A 13,807-nucleotide genomic window follows, 5' to 3' on the forward strand; every position below is an offset into this window, starting at 1 on the left:
AAAAAGGAAAATTTCCATCCCACATTGGTGGAGGAAAGAAAATGGAAGGCTTTCACCATGGTATAAATAGGATTTCTAACTCTTGTCCCACATCGCTAGATTACAAAACTTGTAAGCTCTTTATAAGGAAGAGAGTTTACATGATAATATTCTTATGTGCCAAATCACACTCAGTAGTCCTAGCGGAGGGTGCGAAGAACCGACGCGCACGGGCTTGGGCGAAGTGCGATGGGCGCAATGTGGCGCTTTGATGACGCACTTGGCACTTCGCATCACCGCTTAAGGGCCGCCTTAGTGTTTTTGCACCTTCGCGATACGCGAAGAAGTATGCTTAAGCTTCTTCGCGATACGGGAAGATGTGACGTGAAAGCTACGCAACATTGCTACGCACGCACACGGGCTCGGGCGAAGTGCGATGGGCGCAATGTGGCGCTTTGATGACGCACTTTGCACTTCGCATCGCCGCCTTAGTGTTTTTGCACCTTCGCGATACGCGAAGAAGCATGCTTAAGCTTCTTCGCGATACGGGAAGATGTGACGTGAAAGCTAAGCAACATTGACACGTAGCCTGACACGTGTCGAGCCACGTGGCATAACTAGGACTGACTAGGCAAACCTACTGAAGCTTCGCGATACGCGAAGATTCCTTCGCGATACGCGAAGATGCTCAAATTCAAGCATAAATAGGGCAGCAATATGGACTTCACAAACTCGTCCCAAAAATCATACTTTCTCTCATATTTCTTATATAAGGTTGATATTATACCCGAGTAATTGTAACAGTACCTCTCCAATTAAAAGGAACTTTCATAACACGAATCCAAAAGCTCTACCTAACCAAGGTATGACATTGTACTATCGTGTAAAGTTTCATGTCTCGTGATTATCGTTATGATTATGGGTTTATACTAATATAGATATACTACATTGTGTTTAATCTAGGTGCTTAACCCCAGAAGGCTTGTTAAATATAAACTTAGAAGGTGAGACATTCGAGTTTTTGCACAACTCACATTTGCGTGAGACAATTGATTTTTCAATGCTGTCATGATTCTTTTCCAAAACCATCAAACTCATGACGGATAGTTTAAATATTTTCAAAGGATTTAAACTACGTTACAGTGATTAAGTCTCTGTAGACTTACGAGATGGTTACTACTGGTATTGTGGGGTTTTGTATACAAGGCTTGCCTACTGGGCTATTACACGTTACTTATTGGACAAGTGTTAGCCAATAAGTAATATGACCACAGTCACAAATACGGTCGAGTGACAAGTACCTTTCGGTAATTTGTAAGCAGGCAGATGTAAAAACATCTTAATGCTGTAACTGTAAAATGTGTCATATATAAATGAATGTACTCACCAGTATTTCCTGCTGATCAAATATTTTTAAACATGTTTCAGGTGACTTGTTAGAGACAAAGGAATGATGCCTGCGGGCTTCCAGCTTAAATAAGTGGCTTGTCACCAGAATAAAGAAACGTGTTTTGTAAATTAGGGTTTATCCCTATAAAACTTATGTTTGTATAAAAAAATGGGTTTTTATCCCAGTTTATGAAATAAGAATTATGGTGTTTTTATAACTCTGATTAATTTTCCTAACTACGGTTCTGATGAAATATTCCGCTGCAAATTATTTTAATAAACATCGATACCACCACTCAACGTTCACGGCTCCCCTCCCGGAGTATAGGGGTCGGGGGCTGTGACAATACGCCCCCCTTTGCACTCAGATCCATTTATATCGAGTGGAAAAGGGCCTCATCATCCGAGTACATTGGTTGTTACCAACTGGAAAGGACCTTATTTGTGCGATTACCCGAGTATGTTGGTTGATACCAACTGGAAAGGACTTTACTTGCTCGTTTATCACTTGTCCATGAATTGTATGATTTTTACGTATTATATCAAACTGTGGGAATCTCACCAGCTATATTCATAGCTGACTTTATTTTATACATATGTTACAGGTGTAAAGATAAAAGAATGAAAGTTAGAAGACACATAGCATGCCTATAGGATATTCAAAAACAACTTATCAATTGTTTATTTAAGTGTTACAACTTGTATTATTCGTTAAACTTGTGTTACATGAAGATTTAAATGAAATAATTGTATTATGGTCACCAAATAGTGTCACATGTGTTTGAGCAATCTGTACGTTACACTCAGGCGTTTCCGCTTTAGCCGGGGTGTTACAATGATGATGATCAATTTTTTTTAATTGTCCATTCCATTCATCCGTTCATTTCATTCTCTCGTCTATTCCGTTTTCGCATACCAACCAGATTTGCAAACATGACAACAATTAATAAGCTAACTAAAGAAGGATATGCATCACACAACTACTTTCTCCTTATCAACAAACGTCATGCTTTCGGGATCAAGGAAGTCCGTATCAGATGTGTTTTTCTAAGCAAGTTGTATGAAATATATTCAATACTCAAAGTGTACGTAGCATGCCATGGTATCAATTTAACTGTCAAATTGCAAGTCAAACACTTAATCAAACAATCACGGGTAATATCTCCCCTAAAAAATTATTACGTACCTAATTAACGACTACAAAACCATGTTGTGGTTATGGTTAGGGGCGCCGAGCCGCCAACCGTGCCACCTCACCCGTTAACCAACTGCCAAATCACAACACCTTCCCGGTGCCAAACCGTCCAAAAAGACTAAAAAGGGCAGGGTCCACCCATTTTAGCTTATCATTTTTTAAGTATATGATTAAACATCACAAACTTTGTTAAATGATAGGTTAGTTAAAGTGTACTACTTATATAACAGTAATGTGACGTTTTAACTGACCAAATCACAAGCCAAATATGTACTCACACATATTTTTGTTGAACATTAAATGTTTCATGCATCCACGATTTTCTCTAATGATACATCACACATCAACCAACAGCGACATACTTTTAGAAAAGTGTCTATAATATGTAACAACACTGTTTTCTAAGCAAGTTGACTTTACAGAAACATTGAATGCTGATAATTAAATTGCATAACTAAAAATTCATATATATAATCCTAAAAATTCTAAAATTCATAATCCTAAAAATTCTAAAAATTCATATATAATCATATAATATCTATAAAGAGAGCTAGTAAGATATATTATTGTTGTAGATGCGATCTGCATAGACTTGACACATTGTTCTCTACTTGCATGGAGATATAATTGCCGCCTTTAAGTTTCAATCAAAGTATCAGATGCTGACCAACTGCAGGCAGATGTCTCTCCACACCTCTCACTATCTTATGTATATATCTATCCTCATGAGTCCCCATCCACGTAAATAAATAAATATCAATCAATCAATCATGCCCAGTAAAATCCCACCGACAGCAAAGCTATAAGTAGGGTCTGGGGAGGGTGGGATGTAGGCACACCGTACTTCTATCCAAAGGAATAAAGAGGTGGCTTCCAGAGAGACCCTCGGCTCTAAGTACATGTGTATGAAGCAAAATAAAGGAAATCAAAGTTTAACCGTTATATAAAAACTACTACTAATTATAATAATATTAATAATAAGATCACAGTTTAGCAGCTATATAAAAGCTAATAATAATTATAATAATAATAATATATGTAAGGGAAATACCATTATGGTATGTGACCTAAATAAGTTAAGTCTAAGCCCTAAGGTATTCAATTCTCTCTAAAAATCCTTAACTTTAATTCTACTTCTCCACGAATTCCTATCCTCAACCATGTCCTTCGGAGAGATTTAGGTCTATCAAATCATGCATAATCCTCTCATCTCAAGTCAATTTCGGTCGTTCTCTACCCCTCCTCTCCTCTATAAATATATATATATATATATAGTTATGAAAACTCTAAAAACTCATTTTCAATCATATGTTTTTAATTAAAGTTGAAATCTTGTGGTCCATAATTAAAATGAATAAAAAAATATAAATATAAATATAACTTTTTATCTCTCCTGAAAACATATATAAAAATTAGTAAAAAAATGTTAAAAAATAGCAAAATATTTTTTTTTATGTTTCGATGTTTTGTATTAAATGTTACACCATATATTACATGTAACAAAAAAAAAACGATGTTACATAGGGTTTTCACAACTCAAGTAGGTTTTCATTTTATACTTCCCCTATATGCATATAAGCAAATTAAATCAATAATTTTGCTGCATTGATTTAAATTTTTTTGATTATATAAATACGCAAAGCTATGTATAGTGGAGAGCTACAAAATATGTGCGATTTTTGACACGTGCCGCAACGTCAGTAGAGGAATGACTTTCATTTTAGGGGATATGTATGTGTGTGTGTGTATTACACATACTTAATTTAATAATATTAAATCAATAAACACATCCCACGACAAATTCTCGTCGCCACCCACCCACCCCCCAGTTGCACCTCTTATCGTCGGGGGGGGGGGGGGGGGGGGGGAATCGGCCAATATCGCTCAAATTTGTAGCCCACTACACATTGTCTAATAAAAGTGTTTATGGTATCGAAATATTTTGTGAATATAATTGAAAAACTTAATCCCATACAGGGAGCCAACACAAATCAAATACAATCTCCTACAGATATAGAAGATATCAATAATATTTGATATAAATACGCATAACTAATATTCCCCCTTGGTTTGAGCGGGAATTTGACACTCAGACAGGTCTAAAAGGACATGAATAATTGACGGGGTGGGCATTTTGTGAAAATGTCGGTGTTCTGAAAAGTTGAAGGCACGTGAAGAGCGTGAAAATGGTTAAGCCACACTTTTATCTAAAAATTTGCATATCGGTTTCAATGTGCTTCGTTCTTTGATGTTATATCGGGTTCTGAGACAAGTAAACAACAGATACGCTGTTGTAGTAGATCGTTGCTTTGGACAAGGGTGCATGCCACTTGACTAGAAGGTTACGCAAATTGTATATAGTATCGGAATATTTCGTGAATATTATTGAAAACTTAATCCATTATACAGGGATCCTATACAAATCAAATACAATCTCCTAGAGATATAGATGATATCAAATACAATCTTGACATAAATGTGAATGACTGAATCTACTTAAAAATGAAAAATTTTGAATTAAAGTTACAAAATCTTGAGTTTGATTCTCAAATTCACATCCATGCATGCATAATTAGTACCATACATGCATAATTCTCAAATCGTGAGTGACTCACTATGTAATGTTAACTCAAAAAGGAATTGCTCACATGGCTCTTTTGGTACATGTCGATGAACAAGGGAAACTGATTACTATTGTGGTTTCTATTTTATACAATACAATAAAATAATAGCTTAAAGCATGCATCTTTTCTTTTCTTCTTTTATAGTTGCATTACCATGATGCTTCATATATTATATGGTTAATTAATGATTGCAGCTGATTCCCAACTTCCATACGTCACCAATAGTTTAAAGGAACGGTCAAAATTTTAGATAAAGAATATAGAATATATATTATATATAATATATAATATATAACTATTAAACTCGTGTGACATATAAGTTGCCTGCCACAAATTTCTTTCTTTGATCACAAATTATCAACGTGTTGCATATATATCCTATCACTATATTTAGACACCACCAAGATCTTGGTTCTTCAAATTACTTGCCTTTTGGCTACCATTATTCATTTATTCATATTAGCCAAAAGTATTCATGGGCAGTAAAAGCTATGAAAAATGGTGCCCAGTTTTGGTTATGATCGCCGTCCAGTTCACCTTAGCAACCGTTAATGTAGTTCTCAAAAAGGTTATAGTCGACGGACTTGATCATCTTGTCTTCATCACCTATCGCCTGATTATTGCCGCCATCTTTTTGGCCCCGGTAGCCTTCTTTTTTGAAAGGTACACGCGTGAGTTTGAGAAATTTTATATGCATATTGTGATTATATATATATTGAATGCACATATATATGTTGCAGGAAGAGTGAAGTAAAGCTTACATACAACATAAGTTTCTACCTCTTCTTGAATGCAATTTTTGGGTACGTGACAAGTTTTAACGTATGTTTACTGTTTTTTTTTTAATCCGAGTGACACAGGACTGAATCTCAGTACTTATTTTTTACTATCGGTATCTATATTTTGATCTTCATATGGCGGTATGTCTGCAGGGCATCACTCACACAATACTTGTTTCTTTTGGGCATACAACACACATCAGCCACTTTCTCGTGCTTTTCTCAATGTTGTGCCTGTGATCACATTCATCATGTCATTACCCTTTGGGTTTGTATCTATACTCCATTACTCCTTCAATCCATATGTACTTATTCACTTTATATAAATGTTTGAGTCACATATATATGTGTCACTTTAATATAGATTGAAAAGGGTGAACATAAAATCAAATGGTGGAAGAGCAAAAGTGATAGGGACACTGGTGTGTGTGGGAGGTGCAACTTTACTAACCTTTTATAAAGGAATGCCTTTATTTAACCACCACTCATATATGCAAGCCACAAATGAATCCATCCATGTGCAATCTATCAGAAGGTTGAGTTCAGTTTTGGCACCCAAGAAAGCAAGATGGACTTCAGGCTCATTGGCATTGGCTCCAGGCACAATTCTGTGGTCTGCTTGGTTTCTTGTTCAATCAAAGATTGGAAAAAGATACCCCTTGAAGTATTCCAGCACCGCCATCATGATGTTCTTCGGTGCGGTTCAATCGTTAGTGTTAAGCTTGTTCATCCACAGAGATCTTACTTTATGGATTCTTAAAGGGAAAGTGCAAATCTTAAGCATCCTTTATGTTGTAAGTGAATTGCTTTTCATCTTTATGTGTTCCAATTAAACTTTGCGCGTGTATTAGTCGGTTTTGGGCTCAAACCAAGCTAAAAAAAGCATTTTTTTTGAGTTTTGAAAACTGTTCATTTTAGATTTTTTGATTTTCACAATGGGTTTGGTTCGGTTTTGGATTTTTGGATTTTACTATTTGAATGTGAAAAATTTTGGGCCGATAGCCCAAAATAAACAATTTGGGCTTGAAACTTTGGACCTAAAAGTTCTGTTAATAATTGATTAACATATTTGGATCTAAAAATTTTGTCTTCTATCAGTTTACTTAAAGAAAATTCGGGTTGGTTGTTTTCTTTGTTATTGGTTTATACCAAAAACGAAAAATGCTTTTTCAAAAAACATAAACGCTAGGCAGTCAGTTATTTCGATTTCATGAACACCCCTAGAATACACTACTACGGTGCACGATTACTTGCTACGTTTGTTTGTTGGTTTAATGGTTTGATGGAACCAGGGGATTGTTGGATCCGGGTTGTGCGTTGTTGGGATCTCATGGGGTGTGAAGAAAAGAGGTCCGGTTTTCGGTGCCGCATTCAGTCCTCTTGTTCAAATATTAGCAGGTGTAACAGACATTCCATTTCTACATGAACCATTGCATGTTGGAAGGTAATTTATATGTTTCATCATTTCATCATCCTACTATATTAATTATTAAATCCATACAATCGTTGATCACGGTTCTTGGTTCGCTTATTGTGAACAGTTTAGTAGGATCGGCTATCGTGGTAGCAGGACTATACATTCTCCTGTGGGGAAAGAACAAAGAGTTGCAAAATCCCGAAAACAAAAAGATCAATGTTCAAGATCTTGAGTTTCAGCCGTCTTCGGTAGTTTGTGATTCAAAGGATCCAAAAATCCTAGAAAGTTAGGTTGTTTGTACTAAAAATTTGTTTAACAGTGTCAACAAGACAATTAACATTGCGCATTTTGAATAAACACTAATTATAGTGATTCGTAGACATCTCATATTCATTATATACATTTAGGGAGTCTCATATACGTTTTATTGCTACTTAATTTGATTTTTCTCAAACAACTTGCGCTAGATAATTAAGAAAAATCACTAAATACACAATCTTGATTGGAATTTGCTACGCTAAAGATCATAGTGATTAGTTCATTTTGTTTAGCCCTAAAAGATTACTATGTTATTTAGCATTTAATTTATTTATTTATTTATCCTTTTTGGTTTTAAGAAAGTAACATTTTCATCTCTCATACCGCAAATTTAGTTCGCAAAATTTCAGATTCTTGTTGATTAGTATTTAAATATTTTGTCTAATAAAATAATAATATTATTAAGTTTTTTATTAAATGTGTTTTGGTACACAAAATCACAAGTAGTCAAGTATGCATTCTTAATTTCTGATTTTACACTTCTAGGCTGCTAGCCCAAAAGCCCAAGTTAACTAACACTTCGGCCCATCACAATGACACAGTGCGACTATAGGTGCAAAAGAAACCCGAACTCGGAACCGGACCCGAAAAAAAACCGGAACCGGGTTTTTAACCGGAGTTTTTAATACCCGAACCTGAACCCTACCCTACCCGTAGGTACGGATAGAGTATGACTTCTAGTGCTGAAACCCAAACCCGAACCAGTACCCGATCTAAATCCGATAATATCCGAAACCCGGTTCTAATAACATCTAGAGTCTATTTTTAGTAATGGGTAATTAAGGGAGAAGATGCCTTACAATAAGGATAAAACATTTTTATACAAGGGGAACTGTATATGGGTAAGGATGTTTATAGGCCACAATGTGTTGGGCTAAAAATCATTGGGCTAGACCCAACTAATGTTATACTCAACAAGTCATCTAGTCTAGTATGATATAGCCCAAGCTAGACTCATTAGCTTTTGTCTTGATCGGATTCTTTTTCAATTGTTATAAGAGACGGTCCATGCTAGACCGTTACCCGTAAGCTTTAAAGTAAGGTTTACCCGATCACAACTAGGGCCTCCACGTCTCGACTGTGCTTTAATGTATCGATCTTAGGGCCTTCGTACTTGTTTAACATATATGTAATGTATGTCACAAACGTTGTCCCCATATGTGATAAATGTATCTCACAAAAAGGAATTCAGTTTAAGTCCCCATATGTGATAAATGCATTAACATTTAGATGCGCAAATTTGAAAAACAAAAAAGGCCCCATACCGACAACGTTGTCTAGTTTAACCGAGCTAACATACTTCGTTGGTTTGGTTGAGAATATGATTTATTATCCAACATCAAGCTTATCAATTTGTCTGAGATTTTTCATATTAATTAACCTAGTCTAATGGGACCTTAGGTGGTACATAATGATGGATGGAAGCAAGGGTAGAGAGGTCCCATATCATTGCAATGGGCGTTTGGGGCCATAAGGTGGTACCACATAGAAAAAAATAGAGATAGGGGGCCGTGATGCATACATATATGTAGCCATGACTGCATTGTGTTTTTATGGTTAACTAGTATTAAGGCTTCTGTGCTGCGGTGGGGGCGCAAAACCATGAAAGAGGTAACATTGAAAGGGGTTTATTGAACTCGTGTGTTGATGGGGGGCGTTGGATCTGTGCTTTGTGGTTGGACTGCTAAACCAAACGAAAAGTAGGCGTAAAATTGTTCAATCATGCCCATTGTGGCGTGTTAACACACAAAAACTAGAGTCAAACATAAAACAGATAAAAGAATAACTAAATTGAGCCAGGACTGAAACGTTGAATGAAGAAAATAGACGTAAAAACTTCGAATCACATATGCGCATTGCAATGTGTTGATATGCAAAATTTAGACAGAAGCGTTAAAACGGAAAATTGGTAGAAGATGAAAAGTGTTATGAACCAAAGTTAAAAGTTGAAAAGTGTTAGGGTTAATAATGAAATATGCTTAACTTGTAAAAGATGAGTACAATATGGATTAAAATAAAATATGAAGCGTATAAGGTTAAAAATAAGAAGAAATCAAAAGAACTCTTATGCACATTCTACAAACTTTTTTATGCACACAAAAGTTGATGCTTGTATACATATAAATATATTATTACGTATTACGTAGTAATTAAGAAATATGAATGTAACTTTTACGAAGTTTATATTCATCAACATCTTTGCAAAGATATATAGTGAAATTAAGTCATAATCAATAGACAGTCCCCCCAATAAAGAAAGAAAGGATGAAAGTACCAAGACAACCCATGCTGACCCATTTCTCAGATCGAAACTAAAAAACATCACACATACGTACACTGTGACGGTCCATGTCTCTAGGTTGGGGACCTTAACCTACTTATGTTACAAATAACTGCTTTAATAATTATGTAATACAAACAGAAAACTGACATATATATTCAGCTCTTTGATCAAACTCAAAGGAGATACTAATATCTCGCTTATATGTCAAGCTTCATATAAATGCTCTTTCTTGTTTATAGACTAATGCGATATGTTTTGGTTACGAAAGAACGGATTGAGTTTATCAACTCCTTAATAGTTTTAATGAACACAAATACATAGAGGGCTATAAGTACCAAATCAATAATGGAATCTTAACCTAGGCTTCGTTCTAGCTTTTTTCACAACCGTTTTTCTTGTTATAGTTATATGTGTATAAATAACCGATTTAAAAACACCATGGTATATATTAGGAAAAGACGGGCATAATTTTTTATTCAAGCCGCTTTTGTTTATTTACACATATCGGTTATCATAGCGAACCGACCAAACTTATTTAATTGTTTCATTATTTAACTAAATTATTTTTAAAATACAAAATTTTAATTATAGTATTATTAAAATGTTAAACAAGATAAGTTACATATATCGTATAATATAACGCTGGCATTATAACAAACCGAACCGATCAATATTACAACTATTCATATATATTTATTTAATTAAAGCTTACGCTAGCCATAATTTCTCTCTTAGAAAATGTTTGTTTAAAACCTATATTCACTTACTTGCCATTAGGATTTAACTAGCAAGCTAGGTATATGGCAGCCACTTACAATGTCAAAACCCCATCCTCGTAAGCAATTTGTGAGGCCAGGACACCCTTTCAGATAACATTTATGAAAAGTGATGTACTAAGGGAGGTGGTTGCTAAAGCCTAAAGGGAGGTTTTGGATCGATACCATCTTTTTGTAGGATAAGTAACCATCAAACCTACATTTCGTTATAATGGTTCTAGCTAGCTCTAGACCTGTCTTATGGGATCTGCTGCCTGCCAACACTGTCATTGTTCTACTGATCATTTATTCATTCGACTCTATCGTATTACACACACATATCCCTAGAATATGTACGTTTCAAACACTTGTGTAAGTGTAAAACAAAACCAGATCGATCTAAAGGCTAATGTTGGTAGTTTTATTTTCAAGATAATTTTTTTTTTGGAACGGCAAATTTCATTAAAACGACTAGTAAGAAGCTAGATACTAAACAAAAGAAAACAATATTACAACATAAAATTACACCAATATTTCCACAACAAATTTTTGAAAGACGAAAGATCTTTTAGCTAAAGAAATTCCAACGATTTAATATCTTCCCTAGTTTTAGTGAAGCAAACCATCTTATTTGAAAAGATGACTTCGTTTCTAGTTTTCAAAATGCACCAACACGCTGTGAGAATGATCCCGTATAAAACCTTGTTTTTCTGAGTCCCCAAATAGCTAGTTTCATAATAACGTAGCAAGTCGCGCATAGAAAAATCATAAGTGGGAGGAATGTGACACAATTGCTAACAAATTGTCAAACTAATGTGGCAAAATAACAAGTGAGGAGATGGTCACTCGTTTCTTCGTATTCTCCACATAATCTACAAGTCACCGAACCCACCTCAATGTTTCTCTTGGATAAAGCCACAAGGGTCGATAGTCATCCATTTTCGCCTTCCAAGCATGAATGTTTATATTTTTAGGCACCCAACTATTCCACTTAAAAAAACGAAGCCCCCAAATTTGAGTTATTGAACAATATCTTTTTCATGGAGGATACCGAGAAAATTTCGGAAGGTTCGCTATGTCAAATCCAACAGTCCGGGTTGTTGCTTAAAGAAAGTTGTTGCAACAAATTTAAACAACTCGATTGTTAATTAATCGATTATTTGATCAAAGTTTAATTACCCTTTCAACTAAAATGTTCAACTTTATCCGCTTGATGGTTAAGGGTTGTAAAATGCTCGCTTTATACGAATTTCGAAGTGATTCTAATTTAATGCTATGTTGGATATGAAGAACACCATTCAAAGACCAAGCATCCAAATTTCACATCATAAGCATGGAATAAGATCAAAGTAGAGTATTTTATTGAATTAAATTTGAGATTACAACCAAAAGTACACTCGAAGGTTTTCATATACGAATATATAACCACAATCTTGAAATGTTGTATCGCTTGGCAAAGGGTGCGACGGTCATGAATAACTCGACGGTAGTTCTTTTTACTAAATATAAAATTTTTTAACAATAATGTCTAACACCCTGACAAGAACGTAGTATCAACGATGCAGCTGGTGACAGGGAAGCCATAAATTGAGCCCAAGACACCAACCAAGTAATAATATGGTTGTTTCCGCCCATGTTGGAACGTGATGATGTTTAATTGGTTTTAAATATGGGTGTCCGATCGTCTTATACCATCATCGTTCATGTCATATTTTTAAAAGAGAAAATTCAAAATGACAAACTAAAATTATAAATTGGTTAAATTGTTAAATTAATTAAGATAATGATTTGATTAACAACACATTTCGAATTTTCCAACAAATTATAGGCTTAATTTAATTTTACACGAAGGACGAGAGCCGAAAATCGAAGATATTATTTGTGATATCAAGTCTTTAAGTTTCTTATGGTTAAAATATTAGCATAAAGCTTCAAGGGTAGCTGGTCAAGTTGGTGCAAAAATAATCTAATGTAATTGTTCGTTTTTGACCGTCACTCATTCGTGCTCGGTAGATGGACCCTAGCTTTTCTTGTGTTGTTGGTTGTGTTTGTACTCTTAAAAAATAACAACAATAATAATAACAAATTAAAAAAAAAAATTTACCCTGAAATAACAATTGGAAAAGAAGAAATAGGTTCATGTTCGGAAGCTAAGTGGCTACTTAGATCCATTGCATCTAACCCTACTTAACGTGACAACTGACAACCGACTTTAGCCACATATCCGACCATGACCCACATCCAGCCTATTTTTCTTACGAATCATAAGCATGCACTTTGTGGCTTTTTCTCCTTTTGTATAATATTACAATATATAGGGGGTGTTTGGCCTAGCTTTTTTTTAACATGCTTATAGTTTTTTTAACTTTTTTTTATAAAATATGTTTAGTTTGGTGTTTGTTTTAACTTTTTAAGCTTATGCTTATAACTTATAAGTTTATATAAGTTAATTTATAAAAACTAGTTGAAAGATGGTTTTTAAGCTTATTTGTGTAAGAGTGTTAAGTTACCCATTTGCCATCAAAGAAAATGGTTTAATCCATTTAACTCCATTTCACTCATATTAATTTTAACAAATCAATTAGTAATTCATACATAATTAATGCATATTATTCATTTTAACCCGTGAAAAACACATTTAAAGTGTCATTTCATCCTAACCTATGTTAGGCGTTAAAGTATACCCCATGGCCTAAGAGGTAAATGGTGGATAATTAATAAGAGGCAACTTATTACTGTAACAATTTAACAACTTATTGAAGCATAATTAATAAGAGGTAAATGGTGCTAGCATCTATGGCAATTCATAATTATATTAAAAAAAAAAGATACATGTGATGAAGGATTTAACAAGGCGCAACAAGAATCTTACACTCCAAATAATGGTATTGATAGTCGAGAGTTTAGTGACATTAATGGAATAGATGAAGACACAAGTACACAACGTAGAATATATTATTTATACATGAGTGCAGTTAGAGATATGATTGCAGGAGATCTAGCCAAACAAAGATGAATGTTTATTGAATATTAATGTATTTTTGTAGAATTTTTGCGTCATTCTCGA

The 13,807-nt window shown here is 34.6% G+C and overlaps 1 pseudogene; it reads left to right on the forward strand.

The window, feature by feature from the left end:
* Nucleotides 1–5,662: 5,662 nt before the first annotated feature.
* LOC143574829 (WAT1-related protein At3g30340-like) lies at nucleotides 5,663–7,836 on the forward strand (annotated as a pseudogene).
* Nucleotides 7,837–13,807: the final 5,971 nt, after the last annotated feature.

The sequence above is a fragment of the Bidens hawaiensis genome, unplaced genomic scaffold (assembly GCF_021521415.1).
Source record: "Bidens hawaiensis isolate Kalapana, Puna unplaced genomic scaffold, B.hawaiensis_p1.1 tig00027120_1, whole genome shotgun sequence".
Lineage (NCBI taxonomy): Eukaryota > Viridiplantae > Streptophyta > Magnoliopsida > Asterales > Asteraceae > Bidens > Bidens hawaiensis.